Raw genomic sequence first — 15,399 nt, 5'->3', positions numbered from 1 at the left:
GCAGACCAAGGGGTCATGGGTTTAAACTAGTAAAAGGAAAAATAGGATTGATATCAGAAAGTTCTTTGACATACAAAGAGTTCTCAACATGTGACCTAGACTTCCAATGGTAGAAGTGAAAGCCCTGGAATCATTTAATAACCAAAGGAAAGCTGCAATGAGAGGACTTTGGGGTCTTTCTGAATGGATGAGCTGAGATGGGCCAAATGGCTTCCCTTATTCGTAATTATCTTGTGACTAAAAACTAACTATACAAACTTGCCACACAATAATTACACCCTCCCACCAGTAGCAGTGCCATCGAGCCTCAGTTTTATGTCTCCCAGTTCCTCACCCTGTGGTGCAATTAATTTTCTCCGCTCCAACCAAACCGACTTCCCAAATTGCTGTACGTTTTGCGATTTAACTATAAATAATAATAATATTAATAACAATATTATTCTAAGTATTGTGCAAATTAAGGCCAGGTGAACGGCAATCTGGTGACACTGTGACAATTGGTCACACTTCAGTCAATCCTGTACGAGATCCCAACATTAAAATTATAAAGAGCATGAGCCAAAAACCTTTTTGAATTACTGATTTAGACTGCAAAAAACTGCTGCATATTGATGTTGTACTTGTGTATTCAAAGGATTTTAACTCACAAACTTAAATTCCTTAACATGCCAAAACCTTCTGTACATAATCTCTGTCCTTTTTTAAGTTTAAATGATGAAAAAGATACATTCAACATTTAACACGGTGTAAGCCTTGAGGTAATTTATTTGACTATTATTCGGAGATATAAGATGATGGCCCATGATTCGGAATGTCGCTGCTCCAGGAATAATCTAAATATAAAGCTAAAGGAAAAATAAAATCTACAACACAATGGGGCAGAAATTGCTGGGAGCGGTGAACCAACAGTGCTTGCCGCTCCATAGATTTATACTAACCCACTAAATTACCGCGGTCATTTTTGTTGGCCACTTCCTTGAATAGGAAGCGGAGAAGAGCCAAAGCGTCAGTTCAAGCGAAGCTAGGACCCCTGGGAGAAGTGAGAGGAGCGCTCGCTCTCTCTTCGACCAATCGGGTCACAGCATTTTTGACACACTGCGTTCACTGCCTCTTTTTTTCAATTCATTCATGGGATGTGGGCGTTGCTGGCGAGGCGGGCATTTATTGCCCATCCCTAATTGCCCTTGAGAAGGTGGTAGTGAGCCGTTTTCTTGAACCGCTGCAGTCTGTGTGGTGAAGGTTCACCCACAGTGCTGTTAGGAAGGGAGTTCCAGGATTTTGACCCAGCGACGATGAAGGAACGGCGATATATTTCCAAGTCGGGATGGTGTGTGACTTGGAGGGGAACGTGCAGGTGGTGTTGTTCCCATGTTCCTGCTGCTCTTGTCCTTCTAGGTGGTAGAGGTCACGGGTTTGGGAGGTGCTGTTGAAGAAGCCTTGGCGAGTTGCTGCAGTGCATCCTGTGGATGGTACACACTGCAGCAACTGTGCGCCGGTAGTGGAGGGATTGAATGTTTAGGGTGGTGGATGGGGTGCCAATCAAGCGGGCTGCTTTGTCCTGGATGGTGTCGAGCTTCTTGAGTGTTGATGGAGCTGCACTCATCCAGGCAAGTGGAGAGTATTCCATCACACTTCTGATTTGTGCCTTGTAGATGGTGGAAAGGCTTTGGGGAGTCAGGAGGTGAGTCACTCGCCGCAGAATACCCAGCCTCTGACCTGCTCTTGTAGCCACAGTATTTATGTGGCTGGTCCAGTTAAGTTTCTGGTCAATGGTGACCCCTAGGATGTTGATGGTGGGGGATGCGGCGATGGTAATGCCGTTGAATGTCAAGGGGAGGTGGTTAGACACTCTCATGTTGGAGATGTTCATTGCCTGGCACTTGTCTGGCGCGAATGTTACTTGCCACTTATCAGCCCAAGCCTGAATGTTGTCCAGGTCTTGCTGCATGCGGGCTCAGACTGCTTCATTATTTGAGGGGTTGCGAATGGAACAGAGCACCGTGCAATCATCAGCGAACATCCCCGTTTCTGACCTTATGATGGAGGGAAGGTCATTGATGAAGCAGCTGAAGATGGTTGGGCCTGGGACACTGCCCTGAGGAACTCCTGCAGCAATGTCCTGGGGCTGAGATGATTGGCCTCCAACAACCACTACCATCTTCCTTTGTGCTAGGTATGGCTCCAGCCACTGGAGCGTTTTCTCCCTGATTCCCATTGACTTCAATTTTACTAGGACTCCTTGGTGCCACACTCGGTCAAATGCTGTCTTGATGTCAAGGGCAGTCACTCTCACCTCACCTCTGGAATTCAGCTCTTTTGTCCATGTTTGGACCAAGGCTGTGATGAGATCTGGAGCCGAGTGGTCCTGGCGGAACCCAAACTGAGCATCGGTGAGCAGGTTATTGGTGAGTAAGTGCCGCTTGACAGCACTGTCGATGATACCTTCCATCACTTTGTTGATGATTGAGAGTAGACTGATGGGGCGGTAATTGGATTTGTCCTGCTTTTTGTGGACAGGACATACCTGGGCAATTTTCCACATTGTCGGGTAGATGCCAGTGTTGTAGCTGTACTGGAACAGTTTGGCTAGAGGCGCAGCTAGTTCTGGAGCACAAGTCTTCAGCACTACAGCCGGGATGTTGTCGGGGCCCATAGCCTTTGCTGTATCCAGTGCACTCAGCCGTTTCTTGATATCACGTGGAGTGAATTGAATTGGCTGAAGACTGGCTTCTGTGATGGTGGGGATATCGGGAGGAGGCCGAGATGGATCGTCCACTTGGCACTGCTGGCTGAAGATGGTTGCAAACGCTTCAGCCTTGTCTTTTGCACTCACGTGCTGGACTCCGCCATCATTGAGGATGGGGAAGTTTTCAGAGCCTCCTCCTCCCGTTAGTTGTTTAATTGTCCACCACCATTCACGACTGGATGTGGCAGGACTGCAGAGCTTTGATCTGATCTGTTGGTTGTGGAATTGCTTAGCTCTGTCTATCGCATGTTGCTTTCGCTGTTTAGCATGCATGTAGTCCTGAGTTGTAGCTTCTCCAGGTTGGCACCTCATTTTTTGGTACGCCCGGTGCTGCTCCTGGCATGCTCTTCTACACTCCTCATTGAACCAGGGTTGATCTCCTGGCTTGTTGGTAATGGTAGAGTGAGGAATATGCCGGGCCATGAGGTTACAGATTGTGCTGGAATACAATTCTGCTGCTGCTGATGGCCCACAGCGCCTCATGGATGCCCAATTTTGAGCCGCTAGATCTGTTCTGAATCTATCCCATTTAGCACGGTGGTAGTGCCACACAACACGTTGGATGGTGTCCTCAGTGCAAAGACGGGACTTCGTCCCCACAAGGACTGTGCGGTGGTCACTCCTACCAATACTGTCATGGGCAGATGCATTTGCGACAAGTAGATTGGTGAGGACGAGGTCAAGTAAGTTTTTCCCTCGTGTTGGTTCGCTCACCACCTGCCGCAGGCCCAGTCTGGCAGTTATGTCCTTCAGGACTCGGCCAGCTCGGTCAGTAGTGGTGCTACCGAGCCACTCTCGGTGATGGACATTGAAGTCCCCCACCCAGAGTACATTCTGTGCCCTTGCTACCCTCAGTGCTTCCTCCAAGTGGTGTTCAACATGGAGGAGGACTGATTCATCAGCTGAGGGAGGGCGGTAGGTGGTAATCAGCAGGAGGTTTCCTTGCCCATGTTCGATCTGATGCCATGAGATTTCATGGGGTCCGGAGTCAATGTTGAGGACTCCCAGGGCTACTCCCTCCTGACTGTATATCACTGTACCGCCAGCTCGGGTGGGTCTGTCCTGCCGGTGGAACAGGACATACCCAGGGATGGTGATGGAAGAGTCTGGGACATTGGCTGAGAGGTATGATTCTGTGAGTATGACTATGTCAGGCTGTTGCTTGACTAGTCTGTGGGACAGCACTCCCAATTTTGGTACAAGTCCCCAGATGTTCGTGAGGAGGACTTTGCAGGGTCGACAGGGCTTGGTTTGCCTTTGTCATGTCCGGTGCCTAGTGGTCCGATGCCGGGTGGTCCGTCCGGTTTTATTCTTATTGTGACTTTTTTTCGTGAGATTTTACAACTGAGTGGCTTGCTAGGCCATTTCAGAGGGCAGTTATGAATCAACCACATTTCTGTGGGTCTGGAGTCACATATAGGCCAGACTGGGTAAGGACGGCAGGTTTACTTCCCTAAAGGACATTAGTGCTGGCTTCGAACGTGGCTTCGAACGTGAAAACCAGGATGTGAAAGGTACAACTTTAAAATCAATGTGAACACAGTTATAGAGAGGGAGAAAAAGAGAGGGTAAGAAATAAGTAAATTGAATAAGAGACAGAAGGGAAAAGTAAAAAAATAATTTTTAATTTTTAATTTTTTTTTCAATGACCAAGAACTATTAAAATAAGGAGTAATGAGACTCCAGATTTTTAAAAGTTAATTTTTAGTTGTTTGGCAATCATTAACACTTACTTTTAAAACTTAGTTCACACTTGTATCTTTAAGCATACCTGTTTGGTGATGTAATTAGCTACTTTCCAGCTGGGCAGATTAGCAAGTTGGCACTTTTTCAATGATTTCTCTGATAGCAGCGTCCCTTTAATTCACAGCTGTCATATCACCAGCGAACAAGTCGGAGCAAATTCCGGATTTCCACGTTTCACTGTGCACGTGCAAACACTGGAACTTGCTCCTCCATTTTGCACTAACAACGGAGAGCACTGTTGAGCTTATTGTTAGTTCAGGAGTGATACCTGCCCCGATAGCTTAAAGCAAAGGTAAAAAAACTGAATATTAAGATAGAAATGAATGCTGAGTAATAGCGTACAGATATCAGTATTTATTTTGGACTGATCACTATGTGGCTTTGTAAGAATGTTTTTGCAGACTGGTCAGAATGAAAATAATCCCCTCTTTCATTGAAAAACCCACACTTGATGACTATGATGTTAAGTTCAACCACAACAGTTACTGCTGACCATGTGCCTGTCAGATAGAGTTAGGGTCCAATGTCATTCTTTCATTGATAGAAAAATAGATTATTATTGAGAAACCTATAGGTGTACATTGGCTCCCGATCCGGCAACGCCTCGATTTTAAAATTCTTATCCTTGTGTTTAAATCCCTCCATGGCCTTGTCCCTCCCTATCTCAGTAACCTCCTCCAGTCCTACAACCCTCAGAGATCTCTGCGCTCCTCCAATTCTGGCATCTTGTCCATCCCCAGTTTTCATCATCCCACCATTGGTGGCCATGGCTTCAGCAGGCTAGACCCTAAGCTCTTTACGTGGCTTGGTGTCAAATTTTGTCTGATAACTTGACTGTGAAGTGCCTTGGGACGTTTTTACTACGTTCAAGGCACTATATAAATGCAAGTTGTTGTTGTTGAATGGCATAAGTGAGGCTGTACTGAGTGGAAGGGTGCATGAGATGAAATGAAGAATCTGTGGTTAATCAATACAAGGTCTCTGGGTTTCTAAAGCCTGGACATTGTTCAAGGAAGAAAAAATCAGAGGGGTCGAGGAGTGCTGCAGTTTTCAGGTCCAGAGAAAGAATGGGATAGATATTAGCCCTTACCTGCCTGGCAGCAAGCAGGCAGGTGGGCAGTGAAAATCGAGCAGGTGACTTTTTCTGTCGTACTGCCTGGATCCTGTCGCCTTCGATCGTAACCTGCTCTTCTAAGCAGGCGGCAAAGACACCAATCTGGCACCGGTGGGGTCCTCCTCTAAATGTGCAGACCAGGGTCCAGTGATGTCATCGGGCCCGACCGCTATTTTAACTCTGACCTCAGCAGAGGAAACCGCAGCAGCTCTCCGACCAAATCTCAACTCAAATCAAAAGAGGAAGCAGAAGAGGCCAGTCAAAATAAAAACAAAATGGGGCAGAAATTGATCGCAGTGGCGAAGCAACGGTTCCCACTGCTCCTCTGATTTCAATTAATGAATTACTTACCGCGGGGTCCCTGGCGTCCAGTTGCTCAAATGGGAACCTGAAATAAAAGGTGCAATCTCCCCCTGGCTTCTGAGCAGCGTGTATTGCCGCGGATGGGATAGTCTGTGAGAGGAGAAGACACATCCGCAAAGTCAGCCAGGAAGAGAAGACATGCCCACAGATTCAGCCTGCATTGCTCAAAGAGGTAAGCAGACTTCACTCATTGAAAGTTAGCATTCTTTTTTTTATTCGTTCATGGAATGTGGGCGTCACTGGCGAGGCCAGCATTTATGCCCATCCCAAATTGCCCATAAGAAGGTGGTGGTGAGCCGCCTTCTTGCACCTCTGCAGTCCGTGTGGTGATGGTTCTCCCACAGTGCTGTTAGGAAGGGAGTTCCAGGATTTTGACCCAGCGACGATGAAGGAACGGTGATATATTTCCAAGTCGGGATGGTGTGTGACTTGGAGGGGAACGTGCAGGTGGTGTTGTTCCCATGTGCCTGCTGCACTTGTCCTTCTAGGTGGTGGAGGTTGCGGGTTTGGGAGGTGCTGTTGAAGAAGCCTTGGCGAGTTGCTGCAGTGCATCCTGTGGATGGCACACACTGCAGCCACAGTGCGCCGGTGGTGAAGGGAGTGAATGTTTAGGGTGGTGGATGGGGTGCCAATCAAGTGGGCTGCTTTGTCCTGGATGGTGTCAAGCTTCTTGAGTGTTGATGGAGCTGCACTCATCCAGGCAAGTGGAGAGTATTCCATCACACTCCAGACTTGTGCCTTGTAGATGGTGGAAAGGCTTTGGGGAGTCAGGAGGTGAGTCACACGCTGCAGAATACCCAGCCTCTGACCTGCTCTCGTAGCCACAGTATTTATATGGCTGGTCCAGTTAAGTTTCTGGTCAATGGTGACCCCCAGGATGTTGATGGTGGGGGATTCGGCGATGGTAATGCCGTTGAATGTCAAGGGGAGGTGGTTATACTCTCTCTTGTTGGAGATGGTCATTGCCTGGCACTTGTCTGGCGCGAATGTTACTTGCCACTTATCAGCCCAAGTCTGGATGTTGTCCAGGTCTTGCTGCATGCGGGCTCGGACTGCTTCATTATTTGAGGGGTTGCGAATGGAACTGAACACTGTGCAATCATCAGCGAACATCCCCATTTCTGACCTTATGATGGAGGGAAGGTCATTGATGAAGCAGCTGAAGATGGTTGGGCCCAGGACACTGCCCTGAGGAACTCCTGCAGCAATGCCCTGGGGCTGAGATGATTGGCCTCCAACAACCACTACCATCTTCCTTTGTGCTAGGTATGACTCCAGCCACTGGAGAGTTTTCCCCCTGATTCCCATTGACTTCAATTTTACTAGGGCTCCTTGGTGCCACACTCGGTCAAATGCTGCCTTGATGTCAAGGGCAGTCACTCTCACCTCACCTGTGGAATTCAGCTCTTTTGTCCATGTTTGGACCAAGGCTGTAATGAGGTCTGGAGCCAAGTGGTCCTGGCGGAACTCAAACTGAGCATCGGTGAGCAGGTTATTGGTGAATAAGGGACACTTGGTAGCACTGTCGATGACACCATCCATCACTTTGCTGATGATTGAGAGTAGGCTGATATAAGAACATAAGAACATAAGAAATAGGAGCAGGAGTAGGCCAATCGGCCCTTCGAGCCTGCTCCACCATTCAATAAGATCATGGCTGATCTGATCCTAACCTCAAATCTAAATTCATGTCCAATTTCCTGCCGGCTCCCCGTAACCCCTAATTCCCTTTACTTCTCGGAAACTGTCTATTTCTGTTTTAAATTTATTCAATGATGTAGCTTCCACAGCTTCCTGGGGCAGCAAATTCCACAGACCCACCACCCTCTGAGTGAAGAAGTGTCCCCTCATCTCAGTTTTGAAGGAGCTGCCCCTTATTCCAAGATTATGCCCCCTAGTTCTAGTTTCACCCATCCTTGGGAACATCCTTACCGCATCCACCCGATCAAGCCCCTTCACAATCTTATATGTTTCAATAAGATCGCCTCTCATTCTTCTGAACTCCAATGAGTAGAGTCCCAATCTACTCAACCTCTCCTCATATGTCCACCCCCTCATCCCCGGGATTAACCGAGTGAACCTTCTTTGTACTGCCTCGAGAGCAAGTATGTCTTTTCTTAAGTATGGACACCAAAACTGTATGCAGTATTCCAGGTGCGGTCTCACCAATACCTTATATAACTGCAGCAATACCTCCCTGTTTTTATATTCTATCCCCCCAGCAATAAACACCAACATTCCATTGGCCTTCTTGATCACCTGCTGCACCTGCATACTAAATTTTTGATTTTCTTGCACTAGGACCCCCAGATCCCTTTGTACTGCAGTACTTTCCAGTCTTTCGCCATTGAGATAATAACTTGCCCTCTGATTTTTCCTGCCAAAGTGCATAACCTCACATTTTCCAATATTGTATTGCATCTGCCAAATCTCCGCCCACTCACCCAGCCTGTCTATATCCCCTTGTAGGTTTTTTATGTCCTCCTCACTCTCTACTTTCCCTCCCATCTTTGTATCATCTGCAAACTTTGATATCTTACACTCGGTCCCCTCCTCCAAATCGTTAATATACATTGTAAAGAGTTGGGGACCCAGCACCGACCCCTGCGGAACACCACTGGCCACTGGTTGCCAGTCCGAGAATGAACCATTTATCCCAACTCTCTGCTTCCTGTTAGATAACCAATCCTCCACCCATGCCAGAATATTACCCCCAATCCAGTGATTCTTTATCTTGAGCAATAATCTTTTATGTGGCACCTTGTTGAATGCCTTCTGGAAGTCCAAATACACCACGTCCACTGGTTCCCCTTTATCCACCCTGTACGTTATGTCCTCAAAGAACTCAAGCAAATTTGTCAGACATGACTTCCCCTTCGTAAAGCCATGCTGACTTTGTCCTATTAAATTATGTTTATCCAAATGTTCCGCTACTGTCTCCTTAATAATAGACTCCAAAATTTTACCCACCACAGATGTTAAGCTAACTGGTCTATAATTTCCAGCCTTCTGCCTACTACCCTTTTTAAATAAGGGTGTTACATTAGTAGTTTTCCAATCTGCCGGGACCTTTGCCGAGTCCAGAGAATTTTGGAAACTTATTACCAAAGCATCCACAATCCCTACTGCCACTTCCCTCAAGACCCTAGGATGTAAGCCATCAGGTCCAGGGGATTTATCTGCCTTGAGTCCCATTAATTTACTGAGTACCAATTCTTTGGTGATTTTAATCGTATCTAGCTCCTCCTGATGGGGTGGTAATTGGCCAGATTGGATTTGTCCTGCTTTTTGTGGACGGGACATACCTGGGCAATTTTCCACATTGTCGGGTAGATGCCAGTGTTGTAGCTGTACTGGAACAGTTTGGCTAGAGGCGCGTCTAGTTCTGGAGCACAAGTCTTCAGCACGACAGCTGGGATGTTGTCGAGGCCCATAGCCTTTGCTGTATCCAGTGCACTCAGCCGTTTCTTGATATCACGTGGAGTAAATCGAATTGGCTGAAGACTGGCTTCTGTGATGGTGGGGATATCGGGAGGAGGCCGAGATGTATCATCCACTCGGCACTTCTGGCTGAAGATGGTTGCAAACGCTTCAGCCTTGACTTTTGCACTCGCGTGCTGGACTCTGCCATCATTGAGGATGGGGATGTTTACAGAGCCTCCTCCTCCCGTTAGTTGTTTAATTGTCCACCACCATTCATGACTGGATGTGGCAGGACTGCAGAGCTTTGATCTGATCCGTTGGTTGTGGAATCGCTTAGCTCAGTCCATAGCATGTTGCTTCCGCTGTTTAGCATGCATGTAGTCCTGAGTTGTAGCTTCACCAGGTTGGCACCTCATTTTTAGGTACGCCTGGTGCTGCTCCTGGCATGCTCTTCTACACTCCTCATTGAACCAGGGTTGATCCCCTGGCTTGTTGGTAATGGTAGAGTGAGGAATATACCGGGCCATGAGGTTACAGATTGTGCTGGAATGCCCAATTTTGAGCCGCTAGATCTGTTCTGAAAGTATCCCATTTAGCACGGTGGTAGTGCCACACAACACGTTGGATGGTGTCCTCAGTGCGAAGACGGGACTTCGTCTCCACGAGGACTATGCGGTGGTCACTCCTACTGTCATGGACAGATGCATTTGCAACAGGTAGATTGGTGAGGACGAGGTCATGGAAGTTTTTCCCTTGTGTTGGTTCGCTTACCACCTGCCGCAGGCCCAGTCTAGCAGCTATGTCCTTCAGGACTCGGCCAGCTCAGTCAGTAGTGGTGCTACCGAGCCGCTCTTGGTGATGGACATTGAAGTCCCCCACCCAGAGTACATTCTGTGCTCTTGCTACCCTCAGTGCTTCCTCCAAGTGGTGTTCAACATGGAGGAGGACTGATTCATCAGCTGAGGGAGGGTGGTAGGTAGTAATCAGCGGGAGGTTTCCTTGCCCATGTTTGACCTGATGCCATGAGATTTCATGGGGTCCAGAGTCAATGTTAAGGACTCCCAGAGCCACCCCCTCCTGAATGTATATCACTGTACCGCCACCTCTGGTGGGTCTGTCCTGCCGGTGGGACAGGACATACCCAGGGATGGAGATGGAAGAATCTCGGACATTGGCTGAAAGGCATGATTCTGTGAGTGTGGCTATGTCAGACTGTTGCTTGACTCGTCTGTGGGACAGCTCTCCCACTTTTGGCACAAGTCCCCAGATGTTAGTGAGGAGGACTTTGCAGGGTCGACTGGGCTTGTTTTGCCTTTGTCGTGTCCGGTGCCTCGTGGTCCAATGCCGGGTGGTCCGTCCAGTTTTATTCTTATTGTGACTTTTTTTCGCGAGATTTTAGAACTGAGTGGCTTGCTGGACCATTTCAGAGGGCAACTAATATATAAAGTTTTGCAAGAACTACCTCAATATTTATATAAAGTTTTGTAATAACTATCTCGATGTTTATATAAAGTTTTGCAATAACTACCTCAATGTTTATATAAAGTTTTGTAATAACTATCTCGATGTTTATATAAAGTTTTGAAAGAACTATCTCAATGTTTATATAAAGTTTTGCAAGAACGACCTCAATGTTTATATTAAGTTTTGTAATAACTATCTCAATGTTTGTATAAAGTTTTGCAAGAACTATCTCAATGTTTATATAAAGTTTTGTAATAACTATCTCAATGTTTATATAAAGTTTTGTAATAACTACCTCAATGTTTATATAAAGTTTTGTAATAACTATCTCAATGTTTATATAAAGTTTTGTAATAACTACCTCAATGTTTATATAAAGTTTTGTAATAACTATCTCAATGTTTATATAAAGTTTTGTAATAACTACCTCAATGTTTATATAAAGTTTTGCAAGAACTATCTCAATGTTTATATAAAGTTTTGTAATAACTACCTCAATGTTTATATAAAGTTTTGTAATAACTATCTCAATGTTTATATAAAGTTTTGCAAGAACTACCTCAATGTTTATATAAAGTTTTGTAATAACTATCTCAATGTTTATATAAAGTTTTGCAAGAACTACCTCAATGTTTATATAAAGTTTTGCAAGAACTATCTCATTGTTTATATAAAGTTTTGTAATAACTACCTCAATGTTTATATAAAGTTTTGTAATAACTACCTCAATGTTTATATAAAGTTTTGCAAGAACGACCTCAATGTTTATATAAAGTTTTGCAAGAACTATCTCATTGTTTATATAAAGTTTTGTAATAACTACCTCAATGTTTATATAAAGTTTTGTAATAACTACCTCAAAGTTTATATAAAACTTTGCAAGAACTATCTCAATGTTTATATAAAGTTTTGTAATAACTACCTCAATGTTTATATAAAGTTTTGCAAGAACTATCTCATTGTTTACATAAAGTTTTGCAAGAACTATCTCAATGTTTATATAAAGCTTTGCACTAATTTTTTTGCTGCTACAATAAAAGTTCACTGTTTGACTTTCAATCTTACCCGCCCTGTAGTCTTCTTTCTTGGGGAGGGGGCGGGCAGGAGGCATTTTGCCACTTTCATCACTGTCCCAATGTCTGAGCTACCAGCTACTCTCTCGCCACTCTGCCCTCTGCAGCTGTGCTTTCCTCAGGTGGTGGGGGGCGGGGGGCATGACCCATGGCCCCAGCGACATTCGGGTTGGGATCCTCCAGATCGTTCATTTCCACCGACACCTCGTCCGCCTGGTTAAAGTCCTTCCCTCAGGGCAAAGTTGTGCAATGCACAGCAAACCACCACAATCCTGGCCACTTTGATAGTTGAGTACAGCGAAGATCCCCCCACCCCGACCTGTCCAAGCACCGGAAGCGTGATTTCAGCACCCCCATTGTCCTCTCCACTACTTGGTGCGTGCACACGTGGGCCTCTCCTGTGCTGCGGTAGGGTGTCATCAGCCACGGCTTTAGCGAGTAGGCCTTGTCGCCTAAGATCCATCCAGATCCTTGCCGCACTCCAGTGAAGGGTTCATGTAAGTCTGAGTGTCGAACAAAGAAGGCATCATCAGCACATCCCTTATGATCTGCATTTACACGCATGATCCACAGGTCGGCATCGCAAATGGATCATCGCATTTAAGGAATGAAACCTCTTCCTGTTGATGTGTGTGACAGGTGCATCATTGGGTGCTTTCAATGGCACATGGGTTCCTTCCACAGCCCCCTGCACTCTGGGGAGGCCAGCGATCCTGTGGAATGCGGTGGACCAGTCCCTTTGCCGTGCTGGGGACAGGTCAAGGTTGATGAACTCAGAAGCCCTGCAGAATGTGGCATCCGTGACCTGCTGAATGTAGACTCTCGCAGCGCTCTGGGTGATGGTGGACTTGTCACTGGTGCCTGCCTGAAATGACCTGCATGCTTAGAATTTGAGGGCTGTGGTTACCATCATGGCCACTGACCAGGCCCTGCGGGAGGTAGAACGTGGCCAAAGGTCCTCTTGTAACATCTCACAGAGGCTGTCGATTGCCTCCTTACTAAAACAAAGTCTCCTCACACCTAGCTTTTCCGACAACATCTCAAAGGTCAGTCTCTCCCTGTACACTCTCTCGGGTGGGCAATAGTTCCTCCTGATGAGCCTACGGTCATGGCTCCTGACTGTTCTTTGTTGTTCCCTTCGTCTCAAGTACATTCTGTACAGTACATAGGAAAGCAGTGGGATCCAGAATGGTGCGAACGCTGGAATTTGATCCTCCGTTTTGCCATCAAGAACGAGCACTGTTGAGCTCACAGTTCTTTTCTAAAGCAATTTCTGGGCCTTTACTTCCCTTTTTGGGACCAGGAGGAGCAGGAGTGATCCCCACCAAGTAAGTTTGGGCCTCCCCTGCCCCAGAATCCATTCCCCTTTCCCAGCTGCGAGACCCCCCCGATGCCCAGACATGTCCGAGTGCCTGCGGGTGGCCAAGGACGCCTAAATTTCCATTGGCCGGCAGCCCCTTCCCGCCCACTTCCTACTCATTCCGGGAGGGGACTCGGCCTTGTTAATGAGGCCCGGTTGTGAAAATCGCCATGGCCTTGTTCTGGAGTAGGCTGGCAGGAGTCCAACTGAAACCAGCAAGCTCCTGTCCGAAACTCGGCTGGGAGTTAAAATCCCTCAATGAGTTGGATTACAAAACTGTGCGATTAGTCTTGAATCACAAGATAATTACAGATGAGGAAGGCTATATTTGGCCCATCTTAATTCACCATCCAGAAAGGCCGTAAAGTCCCTGCATTGTGGTGTCCAATAGTTTCTTAACTAATTCCAGGGGTTTCACTTCCACTCTTCTACCTGGAAGTCCATCCATATGTTGATCACTCTTTTTTTCAGAAGATGAACTTCCTGATATCAGTTCTAAATTTACATTATACAAACTTGAACCTGCGTCGCTTCTTGCAATTGAAAGTAATGCGAAATTTATATCTTCCATTCTGTCAGTTAAAATCCCTCACAGATGCCTCTTTTCCAGGCTGAAAAGCCCAACGTTCTTGGTCCTTTCTCATAACTTGGGCCTTCGACATTAGGGATCAGCATCTGCACCGTCTCCAGTGCTTGAATGTCACAGCGAGCATAACTGGACACAGTACTGAAGGCGCGGTCTGACTAAAACACTGTGCAGTTTGATCATGACAACCTCTGATTTATGTTCTACTGGTTTGCCTAAATAGTTCAACATTCGATTAGTGTTGAGTCTACGAAGACTGCGAGCACTCTTTCAACTTCATCCTTAGAAAAGAAAGAAAGACGCTTTCAATGACCTCAGGACGTCCCAAAGCGCTTTACAGCCAATGACGGCATTTTGAAGAGTGGTCATTGTTGTAATGTAGGAAACACGGCAGCCAATTTGCACACAGCAAGATCCCACAAACAGCAATGAGATCATGACCAGATAATCTGTTTTTTTGTGACATGGTTGATATTCTACAACTCAGTGGCACACCAAACTAGTGTACCAACACCTGCCACCATATGACTGCCAATCTGATGACGATTCCAAAGTCAGTCCAATAGAGTAGGTGCTTGTGTTAACAACCTCACTGTGTTGAATTTGATGAAATTTCCTATAGGTGTAAAGTACTCAACATAGAAAGGAAAAATGGGCAATATACCTACTCCATGAATGGCGTTGTAATGGCTAAGGTGTCAGCCATGCCTCTGTGGGTAGCACTCTCGCCCCTGAGTCAGAAAGTTGTGGGTTCAATTCCCATTCCAGAGGCCTGAGCACAAAATCTAGGCTGACACATCAGTGCAGTACTAAGGGAGCACTGCACTGTCGGAGGTGCCTTTTTCGGATGAGATGTTAAACTGAGGCCCCATCTGCCCTCTCGGGTGGATGTAAAAGATCTCATGGCAATATTTCGAAGAAGAGGAGGGGAGTTCTCCCTGGTCCTAGCCAATATTTCAAGAAACGGTTGAGTGCACTGGATACAGCAAAGGCTATGGGCCCCGACAACATCCCAGCTGTAGTGCTGAAGACTTGTGCTCCAGAACTAGCTGCGCCTCTAGCCAAGCTGTTCCAGTACAGCTACAACATTGGCATCTACCCGACAATGTGGAAAATTGCCCAGGTATGTCCTGTCCACAAAAAGCAGGACAAATCCGATCCGGCCAATTACCACCCCATCAGTCTACTCTCAATCATCAGCAAAGTGATGGAAGGTGTCGTCGACAGTGCTATCAAGCGGCACTTACCAATAACCTGCTCACCGATGCTCAGTTTGGGTTCCGCCAGGACCACTCGGCTCCAGACCTCATTACAGCCTTGGTCCAAACATGGACAAAAGAGCTGAATTCCAGAGGTGAGGTGAGAGTGACTGCCCTTGACATCAAGGCAGCATTTGACCGAGTGTGGCACCAAGGAGCTCTAGTAAAATTGAAGTCAATGGGAATCAGGGGGAAAACTCTCCAGTGGCTGGAGTCATACCTAGCACAAAGGAAGATGGTAGTGGTTGTTGGAGGCCAATCATCT

Source organism: Heptranchias perlo, chromosome 9 (assembly GCF_035084215.1).
Source record: "Heptranchias perlo isolate sHepPer1 chromosome 9, sHepPer1.hap1, whole genome shotgun sequence".
NCBI classification, from domain to species: Eukaryota; Metazoa; Chordata; class Chondrichthyes; order Hexanchiformes; family Hexanchidae; genus Heptranchias; species Heptranchias perlo.
This window is presented reverse-complemented; position numbering follows the sequence as displayed.